Here is a 23,080-nt window from a genome sequence, read left to right on the forward strand (position 1 = left end):
TCCTGGAATAAGGCCATTGAGGAGTGAAAAAGCATATGTCCACGGCAGAAAGGGTCTTCCCATCTGGCTAGAGTCTATTTAACCTTGGGACCAAATAGGGAAGTTCCATCAAATGGAGTGTTAATGAAAGAAAACTTAAATGGCTATGCGAAATCACTTAACCACATCCAGAAGTGTCTCCTGATCGCTATGCTGAACACACTGCTCTTGTTGTCCCTTCAGCAGCATCAGCAATTAGCTGCATGGATGAGTTGGAGATAGATTCTAGGGTGGACAGCTGAGAAGCCACTTTATCTCAACCCCCTTCAGCTACTGCTCCTAAAAGAGTATCTGACAGGTCTTTAATCAGATCTCTTTGAAGTCTCGCAAAATGTGCCATGTAACTCTAGGCCGTGAGAGCGAAGGTCGATGAAGCATATACGTGCTTCTCAAATCTATCCATTGTCCTATAAACTTTGTTAGGAGGATGGATAGTAGGGCTTTTGTCAGCAAGTTCCTTTTTGGTGGCTGCCACTACCTCCATGGCATCCATAGGAATTCCTTTTACCCAGTGTTGTTGATCCTGAGGGGCAGAGAGGATATGGTCAGGTCTTCTTGGGATTGGCTCAATACAGTCAGGCAACTTCCAAGCCCACTGAGTGACCAGTTTAATAAGATCATCAGCGGGAGAAGAGATCCAAGAGGTAGAGGGCCGGGTATGAAAAGCCTCTAGGTATACTGATTCCTCCAAGGAAGGCTGGAGGGCATTCCAGCCACCTCTTTGTTTAAGAATTTCTAGGATGTTCTTGAAGGAAACATCTTCAGGGGGTGACTTAGGGGAACCTTCACCCTCATTGAAATCAATATATTCTGTGAAGGACTCTTCAGGGGAGTCCAAGTGCTTTCTCTTCACAGGTACCTCTTTGATGGAGTGCTCTGAAGAGGTATTTGAAGATGACATAACCAATGTGGTTTGATCCTGAAACATTTGTGCCCTCTGTCTCAGGGAAGAGACTGGAGGAAGCTCCAGTCGAGGGGACAACCAAGACATTTGGACCGACAGTGATGGCATAGACTGTTTGTCCACCATGGGCAAGACCCTCTCCATGGGTTGGAAGGCAAACCCTCCATAGAGGGATGGGAGCCCAGAACTGAAATAGATTCCTTCGGAACCATGGTCCCACCCTGCACTGAGGAAGCTGCCTCTGAAGCCGAAGCCAGAGTCGAGCTTACATATGCCAAAGCACACAGGGGCATGGACATCTCCGAAAGAATCTAAGTCAAACCATGCCCCTCCGAACCAGCAATAAAGCCTCGACTCTGGGGGGGGTCTCCGGGTCCAAGAAACCCAAAGAACTCAGGGTAGCTATCAGTGCTAGAGAAGAGGCTCCGACTGGCACCAAAGCAGTTGAAGCCAGGAAAGCCGGTACCAAGGGCTCTGAAAACTCAGGTGGAGTTGAAGGAGGAATTAATAGGGGTGTGAAAGAAGACAGAGTTTTAGGGCTAACATTGCTAGGACCCAAGGAAGGGGGTAATCCCCTCGCCTTAAGAAGCTGATAGACTAAGTCTCATAATGTCAGATTCAGACAAACTTTTGGTGGATAGAACTGAGGAAGCTGATGAAAATTTTGGTGGACATGTCTCCAAAAAGGGACTGGGAAGATGATCCACAAAAGGAACTATGGAGGGCAAATAAAACACTTGATTGGAACCAAAGGAGAAGTGTCTTTAGTTGACATTGGCACTGAAGAAGTCAGTGCAGAAGCAGGCACCACTGGCACTGAGGACTGAATATTTTGGCCCACCGATTCTGAGGAGACCGTTGGCACTGAAGGAGACTTGGCAATTTTAGTTGGTGGTTCTGAAGAAGGTGTCAGAACTGAGTGACTTCTTTTCTTTGATTTAGGAGAGGAGAAAGAAGATAAACTGGCTTCAGTTTTCGGACCAGATAAGGCCTTGTCAAAGTCTGACTTAAGCAAACCTTTCAAAACTAACTTATTTTTACATTCAGTCAGAGTCCTGTGGCTGAAGTTTTGACTGTCCTCTTGTAGATGGAGCACGCCAAGACAATATACACAAACTGTGTGTCCATCTGAATTTGGCATCTTCCTGTCACGTTTTTGGCACCTCTCAAACCTAGAAGTGCCTTTGGGGGGTTTGTCAGCCATTACAAAAAAGGTAAAGGCCACGATACACATATATATATACACACACACACACACACACACACACACACACACACACACACACACACACACACACACACACACACAACCAGTCGTACTAACAAGTCAGAGAAGAAAGGGCTGTTGTTTTGTTTTTTTTTTTTAACTAAGTAAAGGCAAGCAGAAAGGAAATACCAACTATGGTATTCAAGAATACCCGAAGGTAAAAAGGAGAAAAGTACCAATGATGGTACGTGAGAAAAACTACCTAACGGTAGATAAAAGAGAAGACACACGCACACACAAACTAAACTGTCAAAGGGAGAAGTGGGTAGTACAGAAATAAGATACGATAGTCAGAAAAGAGAAATTAGAAAAATCTAACAGTTTTCTTAAAGAATAGCTTTCGCTCGAGAGCTCAGAGAGAACATACCTGGCACTATGAAGCAGCAAACAAGATCTGAGATGATTTGATAAGGAGCATTATGGGTAGAGCTTAGCTTGAGAGTTTTGAAAGGCACGAGCTGGAATAACAACTGATTCAGTTCTGAGGCTCAGAACTGAGCCCACAGTCAAGGATTATGTGAAGATGACATCAGATTCTCAGGTTTTCTCTACATGCTCTATCCTCTAATTCTATTATTTTTTGAAACATCTCTTCTTGAGCAGTCTCATGTTTAGCCAGCCTTTTCTTCATTTTGACCTCTGATTTTTGCAGTTTTATCACCTCATCTGAATATCTGTTTAAAGTTTCTTCCGGGTTTTCCAGGTTTTGTTGTTTGAGTTGCTATACTCCATCAGCGTTTCATTTATTTTAATCAGGTCTGTGTGTAGTTGTCTTATACTTTCCTCCAGGTTGCTGGAAGTCATGCCTGGAGCTTGCACTGCTCTTTGCTGAAGAGCTGCAGTACTTTTCCCATTCAGTGTTTTTCCTCACCTTTTGTAGTCGATTTTCTTTCATGTCCTCTGTATTTTTTCACAGGCATCCAGGCAGTGCACCTACTAGCCAGTTACTAAAATTTACTGAGAAATGCAAGTCAACTTGCCTTCTCTGCTAAGTTTCTGTTTTCACACTGGGAAAGTTAGAATTAAGCTGTTACTTAATTTGCAGCCATCTTAGAAGTCACACTATGTGTCTCTTTGTTTTTTTTTTTCAATAAAGAAACTGTCTATAATACCTATGATCTTTGGCTGTGGAAAAATCTTTTAATAAGTCTGATTGTCATAAACAAGTAGCTGCAAAAGATTTCCAAATCCATTTTGTTTGGGTCCTGATCACAATGCAAAATTATACGAACATTATTGAAAGTACAAACAAGACACTAAAATTCACAGACAAATGAAATCAGTGATGTTACTTACTGAAAGGAGACTTAGACTTTTAGGAAAAAAAGTAATATTGTGCCACATTTGGAAAGTTAGAGAAAGTCACAGACTGATTGAGAGAAGGAAATATTTTTTCTTGTGTGTTTTGAGCCCCTGCTTGACAACCATCAAGACTCTCCCAATCTGAATAAGCCTCAAGTACAATGGAGGGGTGAGAACTGCCCAGAGGGGAAATCATTCATGCAGCTATGAGGGTTGTTTGTGCTCTTGCTGATATCCCAGCAATGAATTTGTGCTTAGTAGTCCTAACCTTACCCTAGTCTTGATGTGAACACCTGTACCACTGCAAGAAATATGTATGCCTGGCTATCCAAGCACATGCACTCTTTCACTCTTGCCAACAAGGGTTACCATCAGCAGCTTGGGTAGCTGCAGCCCATGCCCTCCTCAATTATGGCTCCCTGTTTATTGTATAAGTGTCCATTAGCTGTCTGGGAACCATCATACTCCACCCCCCCAGGACAGACAAGCTATATGCTTTTCACTGCCATCCTCTCCAGCATGGCTATTCCATTGTTCAAGCCACAACTTAAACTTGAATCATCTGGGTCACCTGAATGGGTTTCATCCCTGTGCATCAGACAGCAAGGCAGAAAAAGCCAGAATTCATTAAGGTTCCTCACTCATGGATTCTGGGACTCATTCTTCAATTATTTCAACTACAGAGAATGGCACAGCCATTTTATTAAGTCCAGTAACATTGAAAAGAAGTCAGTTTTAGTGGGGATGTGGGAGACTCAGCCAACACTGGTACTTAAACTTAGGTTTGAATAGCCACCTGTATCAGTACCTACTACGGTACGAAAGATGTTCATCCCTGAAATAGTCTTGGAAGTTCAGGACATACCTCTCAAGTGTACAGAGTTTTGCAGAATGCCCAGATTTTGGCCTCACATTTTTGGTCCATTTTTTATAAAACTGGGGTTTTCTAGTAGATTAGTGGTAAATCATTAAAGACTGAAGTTCGAAAATAATGACAGACATTTGAATTTCAGACTTCACATCCTTCAGAAAAGTTATGCTAATTCAAAACCTGTTATTCTATCAACCTTCTAAGTTTGTAAGAGCAATATTTAAAAATTGTCCCTATTTTTCGGCCTTTGTCTGACTTTTATTTATGGCTTTGTCCAGATTTCTTGCTCTAAGAGGTTGAAAGGTATGGCTCAGGACCCTGAGCCTGAAGGTCTGGCCATTCATCACTATCTCCTTCAAATGAGGCAGGCTATAGAAGACTAACAGATGAGAATCTTTCAGCTTCTGCATATACGTACTTGGTATCTGTGATAGAAAATGATGGTGACCAGTGTGCACTGGAATTCAGCCTTGATCAATCACCACCCACACTGTTACGAAGCCCAGAATTGAAAAGAAGCAGAAATTATTTCCCTTTCTCGTCAGATGAGGGTGACTGTACAAGTTTCAACACTTTTTACTCGGTATATTATTTCTTATCATGAAGACACAGCCTCACAATTTTCATGCTGTACTGTAGGATAATGATTTTAAGAAGTAGTAACACAGGTGGAGAACATTTTGACCTATTACAGTGACTTACTGCATTGCGAGCAGATTTTACCAAATGCTTAAAGTCCCAGAATCTGTGGGGAAAAGTTCCTTGTCTGTTCAAAATATTCAAAGGTTTGTAGAACAAAAATCTAGACATCCTGATTCTCGGTCACCAGGTAATGTTCTGCTGATTTTTTTTATATAAGTTTGACAATGAGAAAAAACATTTTCTTTGCTATCGTTTGAAACCTGACTCTGCCCATACAACTTCTGTGGCAACTAGAATTTTCTCCCGTTCATACAGGTACTTTAATCTTTACTAGGGAGGTAAAATTGTTGGAAATTCAAAATATATAACATCTAAGTCAAGGAATTAAATAGCCCTTGAATTAATTACTCCAGGAATAATGAATGTAGCAAACAACTCTGAAAAAAAAATTGAAGTAAATGTAACCTGTAAAGACTTCTAATGTAACATTATTCTCAGTTCTTATGGTATTTAGCTCTGCTCACTTAAGAAAGAATGGTGTTACTAAATAAAGATATCACATTACTCTTCCAGTCCATTTGCCATAACATGAAATAATCCAACAGCATATAATAAAAATCAGTTAGAGCTTTTTCCAGCTTGTCCGGTAAGTGTCATAAGCAATAAGCATTAATTTAAGCATATCTAGCAATGAGTGTATATATATATTTATATATCTATATATAATCTGTAGTGAGAGTAGGGAACAGGTGGAGGAGACCCTGGAGAGATGGAGATATGCTTTAGAGAGAAGAGGAATGAAGGTCAGCAGGACTAAGACAGAATATATGTGTTTGAATGAGAGGGAGGATAGAGGAATGGTGAGGATGCAAGGAGTAGAGGTGGCGAAGGTGGATGAGTTTAAATACTTGGGGTCAATAGTTCAGAGTAACGGTGAGTGTGGAGGAGAGATGAAGAAGAGAGTACAGGCAGGATGGATTGGGTGGAGAAGAGTGTCAGGAGTGATTTGTGACAGACGAGTACCTGTAAGAGTGAAAGGGAAGGTCTACAAGAGGGTAGTGAGGCCAGCTATGTTATATGGGTTGGAGACAGTGGCATTGACAAAAAGGCAGGAGTTTGAGCTGGATGTGGATGAGTTAAAGATGTTAAGATTTGCACTGGGTGTGACGAGGGTGGACAGGATTAGGAATAAGTATATTAGAGGGTCAGCCCAGGTTGGAAGGTTTGGAGACAAAGCCAGAGAGGCAAGATTACGTTGGTTTGGACATGTGCTGAGAAGGGATGTGGAGTATATTGGGAAAAAGATGCTAAGGATGAAGCTACCAGGTAACAGGAAAAGAGGAAGGCCTAAGATAAGGTTTATGGATGTGGTGAGAGATGACATGCAGGTGGTTGGTGTGACAGAGCAAGATGCAGAGGACAGGAAGAAATGGAAACAGGTGATCTGCTGTGGCGACCCCTAATGGGAACAGCTGAAAGATGATGATGATGATTATATATATATATATATATATATATCTATATATCTATCTCTATATATATATATATATATATATATATATATATATATATATATATACATATATACACACACACACACACACACACACACACACACACACACACATACATATATATATATATATATATATATATATATATATATATATATATATAGAGAGAGAGAGAGAGAGAGACACACACACAAACAGTTAAATAATAAACATACGATTCACTCTGATACTGAGTGAGATGAAAGTCTTCATTTAGATATAAGATATATCCAAGTTCAACTAACTCTGGGCAAGACTGCAATCCAGATTGTCGCTTGCTACAGACCTCCCACCATGCCCCAGGATTCCCACTCCTCTTTTCTTGATACACTGGAAAATATTAGGGTACAACCCAACACCCTAATAATGGATGATTTCAACTACCCCACCATTAACTGGGAAAACTACTCATATACCAACTCTTTTGCTCAATGTTTTCTGGAATTCATCAATTCCAACGCCTTGGATCAACTTATCCACACCCCCACCAGGGGTAGCAATATCCTAGACCTGGTCATCACCAACATGGACAACCAGTGTTCCACACCAGAGGTCACTTCCTCATTGGTCAGATCCGACCACAAGCTAATCACCCTAGACATCCCGCTCCCACCCCCATAAGGAAAACAACCATAAAAAAATTTCTCCAAAGCAAACTTCACGCTTCTTAAGATAGAAGTGGCAAACTTCACGACACCCCTGCAGATGGAAAATAGAGGTATGACTGCTGAATCCTACACAAACGCACTTTATAAGCACTTACACGAGTGCATGGATCGTGCTATCCCTAACAGAACCGAGATGCTATCCACCAAAAAAGGAAGCCAATCTGGTGGTCTTCTGCTGCCATAAACAAACTCTACAACAGAAGAAAGAAACTGTTGCAAAAAAGAGTAAAATCCAATGATTGGAGTAACTCCCTGGTCAGCCTCAGTAAGAAGATGAGATCCCTCATAAAATCCTCCAAAGCAAGTTATGAAAACAAAATCGCCACTGATTCTAAAGACAACCACAAAGCATTCTACAGCTATGTCAAGAATCTCAATGGCAACACTCAGATCTGCTCTGAGTTCCAGCACAATGACACTAAATATACAGAACCAACTGATATTGCCAACATCCTGGCAGATAGGTTTAGTGCTAACTTTACCCCCCTTTCACCCCCTAAAGGGCCCATCTCTACACCGGAAGAATGCAAAGTTCCTGTAATCACAGCTGCACAGGTAAAAACCTCACTCTCCAAAGCCAAGAACACAGCATCCATGGGACCTGACAACATTCCAGGCTGCCTTCTACATGAACTACAGAATGAACTGGCACCCCACCTAAGTACCATGTTCAGTCATAGCCTGACCTCAGGCTTTGTGCCCATTGAATGGCGCACTGCAATGGAGCCACAACAGACCCTGGGAACTACCGCCCCCATTAGCCTGATGAGCCTGGTCTGCAAGGCCATGGAACGTATCATCATGGAACTTATAAACAAAGACATTGGAGATTTCCAGACTCTGGACCCCACACAGTTCGGGTTTGTAAAAGGCAGATCATGTCTCCTAAACCTGATAGACTTCTTTGAAGCAGTCACCAAAGCCATAGATGAAGATAAGGTGGTTCACACAGCCTATCTAGATCTCGCCAAGGTGTTCGACACCATCCCCCACTCTGGAATTATAGATAAACTCACTAAACTAGGTATAAATCCCTATGTCTTACTGACAGAACCCACACTGTGAAAGAAGCAGACTCCAAATCAGACCTTAGACCAGTGACAAGTGGAGCACCACAGGGTTCAGTCCTGGGTCCTCTCCTGTTTGGTATCTACTTCTCTGAAGTACAGGCTAACACAGAAGGTCTTTAGATAATTAAGTTCACAGGTGACTGCAAACTAGGAGCCATAATCAAAACTCCTAACAATCCTACAAAAGGGCCTCACTGAGACAGATGCCTGGTGTCAAAGCCATGGCCTCAAGCTCAATGCCAAAAAGTGCATTGTCGTCCCCTTTGGTAAAAACTCTGTACCCATGAACTATCACATAGGTGGTAGTCTACTTAATACCAAAAGTATGATAAGAGACCTTGGGACACAGGTGGACAGTAGTCTCTCCTTTGATAATCACATCGCCACAGTGGTCAGGAAATCCTTCTATGTGGCACACCTCATCACAAAAGGTTTCTCATCCAGAAAAAAAAAGAGGTCATTGTTCCCCTCTACTCAACACTCATTAGACCCATTATAGAGTACAACACCCCTTTTGGTATGTACCTCACAAGACATCTACAACAACTGGAAAGGCCGCAGAAATACCTCACAATGAGGATTACTGGCCTCAAACAGATGCCCTACACAGACCGTCTCAAAGAACTCCAGCTTTACTCCGTCGCATATCGCCTACTCAGAGGCGATCTCTGCCTAACATACAAAGCTATGTCAAATCCAGAGCTGTTGGACATGCTCCACTTAAAGAAATCCCAATCCCTCCGAGCTACACACTCTAGGGACCTAAACCTTGTCACCACAATAAACAGAACATGCTGATGGGATAGATTCCTGTCCCAGAGACTTCCCATACTCTGGAACAGACTACCTATCTATGTTAAAAAGAGCTCCTCATTAGCACTCTTCAAGAAAAATCTTAATGATTGGATAGGTAATAGGAAATTCACCCCGGGGATCACTTCTGTGGCTCTGCTTGACAGGGGCACAGGAAAATTATTTTCTTGGGTGGCGAAAGCCAGGGTACCTTTTTGGCTAGGCTTGTATAGGCCCTAGGGCCAATAGCCTAGTACCTACCTATGAACCTATGAAGGCATGATCATTGGAACATATGACTGCTGTACAAATATCATCAATAGATGTTCTTGACCAAAAAGCAAATGAAAAAAACTCCAGCTATATTCTGTGGCATACCGTCTACTCACAGGCGATCTCTGCTTAACATACAAGGCCATGTCAAACCCTGAGCTGTTGGACATGCTCCACTTAAAGAAATCCCAATCTCTCAGAGCCACACACTCTAGGGATCTAAACCTTGTCATCACAATGAACAAAACATGCTGGAGGGATAGGTTCTTGACCCAGAGACTCCCCATACTCTGGAACAGACTTCCCATACATGTCAAGCAGAGCGCCTCCTTGGCCCTCTTCCAAAGGAACCTTGACGATTGGATGGGAGATAGGAAATTCACTCTAGGGATCACGTCAGTTGCCCTGCTAGACAGGGGTCCAGGGAAGTAAATATTGTGGGAAGAAATATCCAGGGAATTGTTATGGCTACACTTGTATAGGCCCTAGGGCCGATAGCCTAGTACCAACCTATGAACCTATATACAATATATATGGAAGTTACAGGACTAATCTGAAGGTATTTTTGGAAGATGGATAATTTCAGTAAAAGCAATGAACAGCTTCCCTTTCACATCCAAAGACTTTAAATGATCTGCAGCAGGAGGAAAATTCCTGGGACTTGAGTACTTAAACTTAAAAGGAAAACTCCACCTTAGAACTCATGTTTACTGACAACCACTTAATTCTTAAATAAATTGATATGGTGTGTGACAGATGTAGCTACATAATGTCACTGGAGGCAAGCATCATTCTCACATACATGCACTTATAATAAACAGTTTGTCAGTAACACACACCCTCTACACCCACCTCACATATTATGGACCAGACACATGGACCCACATATACTGAGGCTCTTAAGCATAATCCCCCTAAACCATAAAGGCCCCCCATAGACATTGCACTAACAAAAATTATCTTTAGCAACCTCAAGACAACTCCATGAAATCAACACCCAACACAACCCATATATCCACATCCTATGGTGTCTCAGTTTCTAGGCCCATAAGGCATAACACCCCACATCCTAATAATATGGTTATGGGAATATCCATTGTGACATACATAGACATCACACTCAAAAGGCTAAGTAAGGACAGAGTCACAGTCAGCTGTCTGCCAGGAGCCAGGATCCATCAGATTACATACACAATTAGGTCGCTGGAACACAAATACCAGTATGACTCAGACATAGTCCATGTGGGCATAAATGACTTGAGATATATCTCCCCTGGTCTTACAGGAAGAGACATGACGGTGCTCTCAGATTATTTTTCCAGGCCAATATGAGCCTAGCATTGACCAGCACTCTACCTTCACCAAGGATGATGTCAAACTATGAAAAGAAAATAACTGACTTTAACAACTTTCTTAGAGGGTGTGTTATTCAAAAGGAGCTATAGCATTTGTCAGCCTTGGAGGATATAATCAACAGACCATGCTGTTTTGCCAGGGTTGGTCAGCACCTGTCCCCTCTGGAGTTTCAAATATTGGCTAAAACCATGTCTACTTCCATACTGCCTTTTTTAGTTACTGACAACCTGATAAACCTACCAATATATCTAAACCAACCCAGGGAAATCTGAAGGTATTACTGCTCAATGCCAGGAGTTTAAACAAGAAACTCTACTCCTTGCTAGCTCTCCTCACCCTAGAGAGTGTAGACATTTGCATTTGTGCAGTTACTGAGACATGGTTTAAAACTACAGACAGAACCCGTCAGTGCAGGGCTACAATGCCTTCCACATATTTAGACAAGCTACTACACAAGTAGGGCATAAAGGTGGAGGTTTCTTGATTTACATAAAAAAACAAACATACATTAAGGACAGTCAAACAGGATGACTTGTTTGAATGTCTCCATGTCCAAATTACCATAGGCAAGGCTCCATACCATATTCATGCAAGTTACAGGTCCCCCTCTATGACCCAGGAAACCCAAAACACATACTTAAACATACTGGAGACACTCACCATTTAATCCAATACTATATTCATGGGAGACTTTAACGACCTTGCTATAAATTTGAAGAACCATACATGACCCCAGTGCAAACACCCTGGACCATGTCATCCATATGAAAACTAGGGACTCAAAAATGCTGGATCTGGTCCTCACTAACATCGGAGAATGCTGCATTCCCCAGTGTAATGTCCTCTCTGGTAAGGTAAGCCAAAAAGCTGTCTCCTTGAAATAAAAATAAATCCCTGGTCCCAGACTTTTCAAGATGGCTGCACAATGATTAAACAGCTTAATTTCAACATTCCCAGCGTGAAAACAGAAATTGAGAAAAGGCAGCCAATGATATTGTCAGATTGAGTAAAATTCAGTTCCTGGCTAGTAAGTACATTACCTGGATGCCTGCAAAGAAGAAACTAAGAGAGCCTGAAAGAAAATCAACTAGAAAAGGTGAAGAGAAAACACTGACTGGGAAGAATCTTGTAGCTTTTCATCAATAAGCACTTATCTACAGCTTTGGTGCAAGACATGGCTTCCAGTAATCAAGAGGAAAAAATAAGTCAAATATGCTCAGAGCAGATTAAAACAAACAAAACACTTGAAGGAGTATATCACTTTAAATAACAAAAGGCTGAAAAAAACTGAATGAAGCTTTATTCAGATGACCTGATAAAACTGCAAAAATCACAGGTCAAAATGAAGAAAAGATTGGCTGAGTATGAGACTGCTCATGATGAGATGGTTCAAAAAATGGCAGAATTAGATGACAGAGCACATAGGGAAAATCTGCAATGTTCTGCTATACCAGAGAAATTAGAAGAAACAGACTGTATTAATTTAATGAAGGCACAAACAAGCAACTGTACTGGTATTCCACAGCAGGAACTGTTAACTGAAATGGCATTTTGTGTATATGCTCCAAATATGGCCAAGAGAAAGCATCCAAACCTTTTATTAGTAAAGATGCAATCCTACCAGCAGAAAAAGTTGACCCTGACAAATCCATGGCAAAAGAGCAAAGTATTAAAAGTTGGGGACAGTAGAGTACTTCTGGAAAAAGTTTTCTTTTAGCAATAAATGTTATAGCTTGCCTTTCAGGCTGCATCAATGGACTGGATTTTTCTTTTTTCTTTTACTTTTCCATGGAGACAAGCTAATAATAGGGCAAGAAAAGACAGAGCACTGGTTTCTTCAGGCCTAAAAGTTAATGATTTCTGAAAGTATGCAAGTAGTTTTCACATCTGGGGAGGGAGAAGAAAGATAAAAAAGGAGAGATACCAATTAGTGTAAGTAGAAGCACAGGCAATAGATAACCTTAAGTGCAGGTTAATTAGGGCATGTGTTAGCAGCTGTCCATCTAGAACACACGTTCCTATTAGGAGGATTAAACGTCATTATTTGAAGTTGGGCATAGTTATGTGTGTTTGTATTAAGTTAATGGGTTATGGTGTGTATTTTTTGTCTTGGGGGGTGGGGGTTTGTTAATGTCACATAGGCTCCAATGTTGATGATAAGAAAAAACTGTATAAAGGATTAATCTGCCAAACATTAATGGATGCATGTATCATAAAAGATTAAAAAAGAAATTTTAAAAATCTGCCATATCTAAAGGTATGAATTATGCCTTTTTAACATAATGGCAACACTTTTCATATTATCTTGGAATGTCAATCATCTCACACATATAGAGAAAAAGGAAAGAATAATTAACAATATTAAAAAATGCAGAGTGCAAATAGCAATGCTACAAGAGACACATTTGGAAAGAATTGATCATGTGAATTTGATAAAAAAAGGATTTCAGGATTGATATTCTGCAGAATATCAGGGACAAAGGAAAAGCTCCTGTAGTGATAGAAGAGGGAAAAGATAATAATGTCAGATGTAGTAGTAAGGGGCAACTGTTAAGGAATGAGGATTACTCTGGCATGTATTTATACTCCATCTAAAACTGCTATTTTGGAGCTTAAAAAGTTTGGAAGAAATAAGTAGCTTTCAGCAGGAATATTACTTATAGACAGGGACTGGAATTTGACTTGCAATAATGTGAATGTATCTGGTGGCCTGGAAGAAAAATATAACAAAGGAATGTAGATTTCTGAAGAAATTTATAAACATATTTGGTATAAAAGAAGTGAATTCAGTAGTAGGAACTAAGAGGGGATCTACATATTATTCCCCAAGATACAATAACTGGGCTAGACTTGACAGAAAGTATATTTCACAGGACCATGTCTGTTTAATTGATAACTTTGATACACATTCAATAAATATTTCAGATTATGCACCAATAATTACTGAGATAAAAATGCAGGGCAATGAAGTAAAGATTAGACACTGGTGTTTTCCCAATTACCTGTTAAAATGAGAGGAATTAAAGGAATGGGTAGTGGAAATATCTGGGAAAGTACTCCAGAAGTTATAGTTAGTGAGTGGGATAAAATGAAAGTGTAGTTTAAAACAGGGTAGACACAAAAGAAAAAGAGAAGTTAAGAAGTAATAACAATTACCTAGAGGGGATGAGAAAGTTAAAGTATTACAAAATAAGGGAAATCTTACAGAACAAGAGGAGGTGCAATTGCAGAGGGCTAAACAGAAAATAAGTGAGTACCTGGATAATATGCATGCATTTATGAAGATTGCTGTTACGCAACTGTTTTTTTGCTAATACATCCAAAACACAAAAACTTCTGGCACAATGACTTAGGCAACATAAAATAGATAGGGTTGTTGCCAAACTTATAGAGCCTATAACAAGAAAAATAACCATAGTTTATGGCACAGTAGTGCAGTGATTGCATTGTCACCTCACAGCAAGAGGTTCTCTGGTTTGATTCTCGGCTGGGGTGCTATCTGTGTGGAGTCTGCTTGTCCTCCCTGCACTCATGTGGGTTTCCTCCGGGTGCTCCAGTTTCCTCCCACGTTAAAAAGACTTGCATCAGGAGCATTTCTCCTCGGGCCTCCGCTGAAAATTAGCTTAATTCCCGGTAACAAATGTTAAATAAATACATTAAAAAAAATAAAAAATAACCAGAGTTCCTGTAGAGGTATTAGAAATTTTCAGAAATTTTATGAAAAATTGCATAAAGCAGATAAGTGGGGAAATCAAGATAAAGCACACATGGAAATATTTATGGAAGACCTATATATGCCAAGGTTAGAGGCAGATGAGGCTCAACAACTAACAGTTAAGATAGCAAGAGATGAGATAGAAATGGTGGTGTATAACAAATCAAAAGGAAAGTCTCCAGGAATAGATGGTATTCCAGAGGAAGTCTGGAACGTAGAAGGTAATAAAGTGATAAAGATCAGGAAGGTTTTGTCTAACCGTATTTTAAAAGGAGGGGAAGCATCAATGTCCTGGGAAAAAAAGCTATGGTGGCTGTATTACCTAAAGACAGTAAAGACCCATGTGATCAACCTTCATATAGGCCCATTTCAATTTTAAAACATGATTATATATAGTGTTTATGTCTATAATGGCTGAAAAATGGCAAAGGTGATGCCAAAATTGATAGATATGGACCAATGTGTCTTATGGAGGGCAGGCGAAGATTTGACAGCATTAACAGAACAATGATGACTCAGAGAGAAGCAGAATGTAGGAAAATACTGCTGTTATGTGTGGATCTTTATGCAGAGAAAGCATTCAACAGAGTAAACTGGGATTTTATGAGTAGGGCAATGGAAGCATTTGCATTTCCTGATACAATAATAAGGTTAATTAGATGGATATATAAAGGATCAGAGACAGAAATCAAAGTGGGTGGGTTCCTCTCTGATAAGTTGTGTCTGAACGGTGGAACCAGGCAGGTCTGTCCTCTTTCCCCTTTATTATTTGTGTTAAATTTAGAACCATTGGCAAAGAAAATAAGGGAATCAAAAATTCAAGAATATAATTGGTATGGTGTTCTAGAAAAGTTGGCTTTATTTGTAGATTATATTATTTTTCACCTGATGGAACCAGAAAAGGACATCTCAGTGTTGTGGAATATTCAGAGACAGTTCCATGTTTTTTCCAGGATATAAAATTAAAGAAGTAAAACAAAGGTTATAACTATAAACTATGTGTCAACACACATATCGGTCCAGCAATACTCATATTTATGGTGACATGGTAAAATAGGTTTATTATCAAAATGTTGTGGAATATTCAGAGACAGTTCCATGTTTTTTCCAGGATATAAAATTAAAGAAGTAAAATGAAGGTTATAGCTATAAATTACGTGTCAACACACATATCAGTCCAGCAGTACTCATATTTATGGCTACATGATAAAAACAGTTGCTTAACAGTGATCTTCATAAATGCATGCATATTATCCAGGTACTCCCTAAATACCTCACTAAAAGAATCACAGGCCTAAAGCAGATGCCCTACGCTGACCGCCTTAAAAAACTCCAGCTATACTCTGTCACATATTGTCTACTCAGAGGCGATCTCTGCTTAACATACAAGGCCATGTCAAACCCAGAGCTGTTGGACATGCTACACTTAAAGAAATCCCAATCCCTCAGAGCCACATGCCTCAGGGCTCTAAACCTTGTCATCACAATAAACAAAACATGCTGGTGGGATAGATTCCTGACCCAGAGACTCCCCAGACTCTGGAATAGATTATCCATACATGTCAAGCAGAGTGCCTCTTTGGCCCTCTTCAAAAAGAACCTTGACGATTGGATGGGAGAAAGGAAATTCACCCCGGGGATCATGTCAGTTGCCCTGCTAGACAGGGGTCCAGGGAAGTAAATAGTGTGGGAAGAAATTGCCAGGGAATTGTTATGGCTAGGCTTGTATAGGCCCTAGGGCTGATAGCCTAGTACCAACCTATGAAATAGGTTTATTATCAAAATGTTGTGGAATATTCAGAGAAAGTTCCATGTTTTTTTTTCCAGGATATAAAATGAAAGAAGTAAAATGAAAGTTATAGCTATAAACTATATGTCAACAAATATATTGGTCCAGCAATACTCATATTTATGGGGACATGATAAAATAGGTTTATTATCAAAATATGGAAAGGCAGTTACACGAAACTGGGATGGTTAAATGTATAGTTCCCAGTTTCCGTAATGGTGATCTGAAAATGTTTTAATCCACGTTAACAAATGCTAGCGTGCATTCGCTAATATGAGGCTGACATTCTGATTGGAGATCACACTACAGTGGGGACAGGGAAATTTACCCTTTTCCTCATTGAAGTGCAATCTCAGATTTTGTATGTATAATATGCAGGGGGTGTGGGGGGTGCAGGGGGGCTGCCCTCCCACAAAACACAAGTTAAACATCACCAGAAGTCAATGTAACCGGGGTAATGTCAATAATATCAAATTGCGAATTATCGACATTACCGCTGCTGTAATTTTGATGAAATAACTTTTTATTTCCGACATTTATTTTCGGTCAAGTGAATACACGAAGAACTGTGATTCTTGATTTTGATAGTAAAGCGATAAAATTGTGTATTTTGGAGTATGGATTAAAAAGGATTCAGTTATGGCACCTAAGGATATGTGGGAAGAGACTGAACAAAAGATAATACAAAAAGTGAGAAAATGGAAGTTCTTGCCTATGGATATGGATAGAAAGATACATACAAGTAGTAAAAATGTTTTTAGTCCTTTTAGTTTTATACACAGGTCAAACATATATTTGTCAACCACAACAGAAGTTGTGGACAGTAATCAGTAAACAGCTGAAGGATTTTATTTGGGAGGGGAAGAGAACAGGTGTCAAATGGGATAGGGTGATTCATCCAACAGAACAAGGAGGCTTTGGATTACCTGATTTGAATGGATATTTTAGGCTCTTATACATATCACAAGCAGAAAGCTACAATTCAAAGTGGAAAGGGATGACGATGAAGCAGTGGGGTAATTCAAGAAATAAGGAAAGAATGGGGTTTTGGATGCAGATTCTTAAGGAGAATAACAATAATCATACAGAATTTTATATTTATAAAGTAGCAGAAAGCAACTAAGAACTAAGTCAACTTGAGAATGGAAAAAGGAGATTCTGCCAATGGGGCTGACTGAAATTAGAGGCACAGAGAATAGACAACAGGGCCTGGAATTTATTGGTTGAAGCTGGCAAAAGAAACTAGGTACTGGGAACAAATAATTACAGAAGGAAAGGTAATAGAATGGGAAGAGGCCAAGAAGACATTTAGATTGCAGGCTAGTGATTGCCTTCCCTATCAGGGAGTGATATCAGAATACAGACAAAGAGAAAGGAATAAGGGAATCCTAAATGAAAGACCTGCACTGGTTGAGTTTTTTAACTGAATCTAGAACAAAAGCTGCTATTAAAAAGAGATAATTAGTACGGCTTATAACATACTGCACGATAATTATAGGAATCAATCAGAAGAGGTCAGAAAAGATAGGGAAGAAGGATTAGAAATGCAATTCACAAACACACAATGGGAGGATATATGTATGGCTCCCAAATATGCAACAAAGTCTAGAAGATTTAGGATGTTTCCTGGAAGTGTTTGCATAGATATATTTATACCCCAAGCAGATTCCAAAGAATTTTTCTTCAGGTAGATAGCAAATGTTGGAGGTGTGGTAAGGTAGAAAGAGGTAACTGTGTACATATATTTTGGGAGTGTAATAAGGTGGCAGACTTTAAAATTTCCCTGCAGAGTACTCTGTCAGGAATACTGAGCGAGCAAATGAGTGTTTTTTTTTAGCTGGGATACAGGAATTGCCTAGACATAATAAGGCCTTGTTAAGTTTAATTTTGGTGGCTGCCAAAAAACAATTACTAGAAAACGGACATCAAAATATAAACCCTGTATACTTGAAGTAGCGAATATTGTAACAAATAACAGAACATGGAGTGGGATATTTCGAAAGGGGTAGGTGTAAATTACATAGAAAGAAATGAAAACTGTGAGAACAATATATGCAGAATGTTTTGGAGGAATGAAGTTTAACAGAAGGCTGAAACTGAATGATTTATGCAACATAATGATGATAGGATACATAAAAATAAATGTGGTGTATAATATTTGTAAATGTGAACTTGTTAATATGGTTTGATTACTTTTATATAAATGTAAGTCTGCCTATGTCACAACTGATAATTCAATACACAAGTCTTTTGGCTTTTCCAGGTTAGGGATCGCCACAGCAGAACTCCGGTCTGCTAATGATTGGCAGTGGATTTTTACTGTGCTGAGTTGCCAACCTTCAAAGAAGGCACACCCATTCATGCACGCACCTACCTGCACGTCTTTAGACGTCACTCGACCATGGGGAGGACATGCAGACTCCACACAGAAGGCGCTCCAGCCGAGAATCAAACGGGAGAACCTCTTGCTGTGAGGCGACAATGCTAACCGCTGCACCACCACGCCCTCTACAAGTGATAATTCAATAAAGGTGTTTAAATAATAGTTTAATAAATAAATAAATTTCTGGTCCCCAGCTGACCCCGGAACATTTAGAAACTATTCTAAGGCAAACCTCTTACTATTAAGTAATAAACTGGTAAAACTTCAAGCCCTGTCACAGACCCCAAGAACACAGCTGTCTATGTGGAATTGTTCACAGAGACCCTGGACAATCACATTAAAAGACGTACAGAGACAGCTGTACCTACAAGGAATAAGCACAGTGTAATTGCAAAAAACAAGCCACCCTAGTGGAATCCCAACATCAGCATGCTGTATAACAAAAAGAAGAAAATCATGCCAAAAATTCTGAAGTTCAATGCACAGCAAAAAAAAAAAAAAACACTCTCATCAATCTAAGCAAGCAACTCAGCAACTCAGAGGCTAAATCGAGTCTTCTAAAGGCAAATTTGCGTTAAAATTTTAAAAATATCCTCCCACACCAAAGACAACCACATGGCTTTCTTTAGCTATATCCACAACCTTAAAAGTTGTGTTATCTCCACAGAAGATAGACCACATGGAACCGGAGCCAGCTTTAAAATATAACTTTTATTACAAATTAGTTAATTAAATGGCACCTCAGTGACTGAATTTGTTGTTATACATTTCATAAATCAGTTACTCTGCCAATAAGAGCAAAGGCAAGAGGAGGGGAAAATGAAAGGAAAATCATTTATAATAAAATCAAAACTCAGCTTCATGACAGGGACACCTGTTTTAGTGTGACATACCTGCATGTCTTTAGACGTCACTCGACCATGGGGAGTGTCAGGTTACTTTACGATTGTTATATGTTTGTTCTTTGTGTTTCTTCCTGATTCACATTGGATTGGCACATTTTCCATTGGGCAATGTGGGGTAGTTGTAGTATTACTACGTGACTTTGCAGTATAGCATATACCACGGACAGTGCATGAGACAGAACTTCACTTCAGCGGGAGAATGGCAGGAGAATGGATGCCTGTGTTGTAAGTGAAGCGGTGAGGCGTATGTTAATGTAGCTATGTACTATGGGTATGCATATAAATGAGTCAGAACACCAATAGTATAGTGGTTACAGCATCCGGCCAATGTGAATGCAGTCCCAGTTCAACTATGACTACAGCACATATAAGTGTAATGAATGTATCTGTGCTGTAAAGACATTTAAATATGTAAAGGTGAACGTGTGTTTCACATATGTCCGTTAACCGGATTACAGATATTTTACTGGTACAGTCACAATCAATAAAGCCTACGTAAGCACAAAGACTTAGTAAACACATGTAACCCACAATACGGATATGCAAGTGCGCTTGGGCATGTGTAATCCGCTCACAGCATAGCAAATGAATACTGTTTTCTACACGTTAGTTATATATCTATATATGGATATATATATATTTGTGTATAGATATATATCCACAGACTTAAACTAAATAAATATATGAAATAATGTACAGACATATATAGATAGATATATATATATATATATATATATCTATACACACACATACAACATTAATTGATATATACATAACAAACATATAAACATATGTCCTTGTAGATATAACACATGTACATAAATAGGTTACGTCATAGCTATTATGGATAGACATACAGACATGCAATAAAGGTAAATACACTGCTGCTTTCCAAACCATTGCCCGGAAAGTACCAGTGTGTCAGATCTGCAAGTTCTACTCTTTAAACATGGCTATAGGTGTCCTTTGCAGGACCCCAAAAATTGTGATTCTTTACAGGCACCGTCCTGTAATGATTGCTGCAAAGAAGTGTCATCTGCAACTACAATATAGCTGTACATGCAACAGTAGCTTGTGCAAGTGTAATAACACATGGGTTGACAGAATGTATGACATATGTCCTGATACGCGGAGAGTGGATGGTGCTTAGAAGTGTCTTCATACTTTATTATCGCTCACATTAAATATGTCTTATGACTACTGTGGAAGGGTGTCAGGTATGGGAATCATGGGTATGCAATAATGGGCCTAGGTGCCTAGGTGTTGGTTGGCACAGATTTATTAGGTCCACCCCATGGGAGTGATTAATATTCCTATATGGGTATAGCACACACCTATATCTTCCAAAAATGAAGAACCCATCTACTGGATATTGTGTAAACCATTGGGGGAAGACGTAGGGACTTACATCAGTGTCTTGTAAGTGATTATCATGGACGTACATGCGTATGACTAAGATAGTAACCATACCTTTCAACCTTTCAGAATAAGACATCTGGACAAAGGCATTTTAAAATAAGTACAAATAGGGAATAGTTTAAATATTCCTCTTACAAAGTTAGAACGTTAATAGAATAATGGATTATTCATTAGTATGAATGTTTTGAGGGTTATTAATTATAAAATACTAATGTCTGTCATTATTTTCTAACTTCACAGTCCTTAATGACTTGCCACTAATTTACCAGAAAGGCACAATATTATGAAAAAAGGAACAAAATTATAAGCCTAAGTTCGGGACATTTACCCAAAATGTGTACAGTTGAGAGGTATGAAGGTAACCCTGTCCTAAATAAATGTACAGAACTAGTGATAATAGGTGGACAGGTGTGAAGAAAGACGTGATGAAAAATGACAAAACATGTATAAGTCAAAAGCATGTACCTCGATAAATGTGAATGAATACTTATCCCTGTGATAGTCAATGTGGAAGGTTAATAGAAACAATATTAAATGTGTCCCTTAGGGTGTTATGCAGTGTCCCCAATACAGTGTTCAGTCTCCCACACTCGCATGTGAGTTCTGCCACTGACGGAAAGCGCAAATACCGGTGAGCACATAAGGTAGATGATAGCATAATATGTTCTGATTAGCACCTGTTGGCCTTTGTGAGGAACACAACACTCTGGGCGGGTATGTCCTGCAAAAGGAATGTAATGGCATCTGGCCTGTGATTTCTTCATATATTGTGTGTAGTGGTGTAATAAAATGATATATCTTGTATCAGAAACAGATACATGTTATAGGAAACAGTATTATCGACTATAATACTACAAGAAAAATCTGAAGGTATGAAAAGCGCTGAAGTAGTCAGTTTAGTATTGACCGCAGGTATGTGCTGACTTGTCAAATGTCACAGCTGTATATATAGTTCCTATAGGGCTGTCACCTCTACAAATGATGAAAGTGGGAGCTGCTCTGTAAAAATGTCAGATGTGGCAGGTCAAAACATACCTACAGCCATGCATACTCCACAAATAGACATATTAGCACACAGCAAAGCTTAGGCCAGGATTCATGAAGCCTTGGCCGGCATGTACGAGTAGAGTAAGAGCAGAGCAAGGCAAGATGTCTGCCGAGCTATTCAGCAATATCCTGTAGGGGCGTGTAAGACAGACCCTAAAACGAACGTTGCACGGACAATGTTAGGATATGCAAATTACCCCATTTGTAGGTGAAAGCTATGCAAATGATGTAAATTTGCGATACATGAAACAGTAAGCTGTCCGTGCAAGAGTAGAGTTATGTGCAGAAATGTACTCGGATGTTAACCGAGTAACGTTCTGCAAGTAGCTAAATGGAGCAATGTCAGCTGCAAATAAAGGATGAATTTAGTTGAAGAAGCATGCCAATGGCCAAATATAAGTCCAGTGGTATTTTTTTCCATTGAAAATTAATAAAACTCTATTTGTCCTCCCCCAATCTCCGGTGTTTAAGCGTAGCGCAGCGGCACGAAAACATGCTGCGCTTTCAAAACAAGAAAACTATTTAAAATATACATACAAATTGTAATTTAGTTAAAAGTTAGTTCGCCATGCAGGTGAATGGAAAGCTGAAGACAACATGGCTACTGAGTACTGGCTGCTATGTGTGGAAGCTCTCTGACAGAGATGTAACCAAGCATTAGTAGGCAATCCTATGCAATTGAGGCTGAGGATAGTGAATCACAATTTTTCATGCCATATGGGCCAAGCCTCTACAGTGTAAGAGTAGATTAAGGGGACTATCAGAGTAGAAGATAGGTGACATTATGAGTGTGTATGTATAAAACACTGTAATCTTATTGGAGCAGTGTGCCACATGTTTGCTGTCAGTTATTCATCAGTGGAAGAGGCGTGTTATGATTTATCCTAGGTAAAGTCAGGAAACTGACGGTGAACGCCATGGATATCACTGAAGTTTCTTGCAAACCTGCTTACAGTGTGTTCGCGCCTGTGCGCGCCTGTAAGCCCGAGTAAACATGTGTGCGCGAGTGTCAGCCCATGTGCGTGCGTTGAAGAACGAGTAAGCTAGTGTAAGATTGTTGAAGCCCGTGTAATGTCGTGTAAGCG

This window comes from Protopterus annectens, chromosome 7.part0 (genome assembly GCF_019279795.1).
Source record: "Protopterus annectens isolate FY-2018-M chromosome 7.part0, PAN1.0, whole genome shotgun sequence".
Taxonomy (NCBI): Eukaryota; Metazoa; Chordata; order Ceratodontiformes; family Protopteridae; genus Protopterus; species Protopterus annectens.